This window comes from Diaphorina citri, unplaced genomic scaffold (genome assembly GCF_000475195.1).
Source record: "Diaphorina citri unplaced genomic scaffold, Diaci psyllid genome assembly version 1.1 scaffold10573, whole genome shotgun sequence".
NCBI classification, from domain to species: Eukaryota; Metazoa; Arthropoda; class Insecta; order Hemiptera; family Psyllidae; genus Diaphorina; species Diaphorina citri.
Window position 1 is genome coordinate 1 of NW_007387947.1, and position 1,884 is coordinate 1,884.

At 38.7% G+C, this 1,884-nt stretch overlaps 1 long non-coding RNA gene across 1 annotated transcript; it reads right to left on the bottom strand.

The window, feature by feature from the left end:
* Positions 1–3: 3 nt before the first annotated feature.
* LOC113472929 lies at positions 4–1,304 on the bottom strand. Its single transcript, XR_003395054.1, has 3 exons — positions 1,249–1,304; positions 785–963; positions 4–76 (listed from the first exon to the last, which is right to left on the bottom strand). It is a non-coding gene; the product is annotated as an uncharacterized LOC113472929 (long non-coding RNA).
* Positions 1,305–1,884: the final 580 nt, after the last annotated feature.

Here is a 1,884-nt window from a genome sequence, read left to right on the forward strand (position 1 = left end):
CTTTCTTGGTAGCACCTCCAGCACCACCACTTGCTGCCCCAGTCTTCTTGGGGGCAGATTTCTTTTCAGCAGGAGCCTGCAATAAGGTAGAGGAATAATGAGCAAGACACAAGAGAAAAGCTGTGAGAAATCACCTCTGAACACATCATTATGAAACTGAATCGAATGTTCATACAAGTAGATTAAGGAGCTAACTTACCTACCACTACTCCAACATCACATGTACCTCTGAGAAAGCTTGGAGAAGCATTTTCAGAGGTAATGTGTGACTGTAGATGAGCCTAGAAGTATTGTAAAACGGTGCCGAGAAACGGTAATTTCGAATTTACTAAGGTCGAAAACTGTAGATGAGCCTAGAAGTATTGTAAAACGGTGCCGAGAAACGGTAATTCCGAATTTACTAAGGTCGAAAGGTGGATTAATAGTTATCCTTGAATTAGATTAACTCTAGTAAATAAGGGTGACTGCTGTAGATGAGCCTAGAAGTATTGTAAAACGGTGCCAAGAAACGGTAATTTCGAATTTACTAAGGTCGAAAGGTGGATTAATAGTTATCCTTGAATTAGATTAACTCTAGTAAATAAGGGTGACTGCCTTGTCATAATAATAGGCCGGAGAATAGACAAGTTATAACAGTCCATAAGGGTTCAGAGGGAAGGGCGATATCCGAAGCAAATTTTATCCTATTTCATCCGTACAAATAGAAACCCGACCGTGAAAACCAATTCGAAAAAGGATACTAGGGACAATAAACTAGAAAACTACACAGAAATTTAATACTTACAGGCATTTTGTTCTAGATAATTTCCAATATCTACTTCACTCCACTTTGCTCCTGTCAGCCGACGAAATCAAAAGGAAAAAATTCCAGAGTCCACTAGTCCAGACTGTTTTTGAGGTTAGAAATAAATGATCAAATCAAAACAAAGTTTGCGACGTTGCCGCTACGAAAACCTTCAGTACCTCCCCCTTCTTATTCAGTGTCAAATAGAAACCCGACCGTGAAAGCCAATTCGAAAAAGGATACTAGGGACAATAAACTAGAAAACTACACAGAAATTTAATACTTACAGGCATTTTGTTCTAGATAATTTCCAATATCTATTTCACTCCACTTTGCTCCTGTCAGCCGACGAAATCAAAAGGAAAGGAAAAAAATTCCAGAGTCCAGACTGTTTTCGAGGTTAGAAATAAATGATCAAATCAAAACAAAGTTTGCGACGTTGCCGCTACGAAAACCTTCAGTACCTCCCCCTTCTTATTCAGTGCTACCAACCTAATTTGTTTTTCTATATGGAATGAGCACACAGCGCAATCAGGTGAAATCCTTGTAGGTAACTAGGCACTGACAAACTGACATGGGCACTGACTATACTGATAGGTGAATACTTGAATAGAATTACCTATTATAGGTACCTACGGCGAAATAGACTAGGCACTTAGGCACTGACATGGGCACTGACTATACTGATAGGTGAATACTTGAATAGAATTACCTATTATAGGTACCTACGGCGAAATAGATAAAAACTACGATCGTACTTAGGTACTACAGTCCGTTTTCAATTTTTTTAAACAAATTTTATGTGGGTCAACCTTCTATGCATACGATGAATCACGAATAGGTACCTATACCTACCATCATTTTGTTTCTTCGACGCGCGATGTTTTATAAAATTATAGATCTTTGATCTCACCAATCTGTAGGAATTTATGGGATATTTTAGTAGGCTAGGTACGAAAGGTTTTGGAACATTAACATTTCCTGGTCAGCAAACAATCAGCAGAAAACCCCCTCAGAGACGCTATGTTCATGTGGTTGGATTTACATCGATATGTACCATTGGGTAGGTACGAGGCAAATAAGTATTGCACTGTGATAGG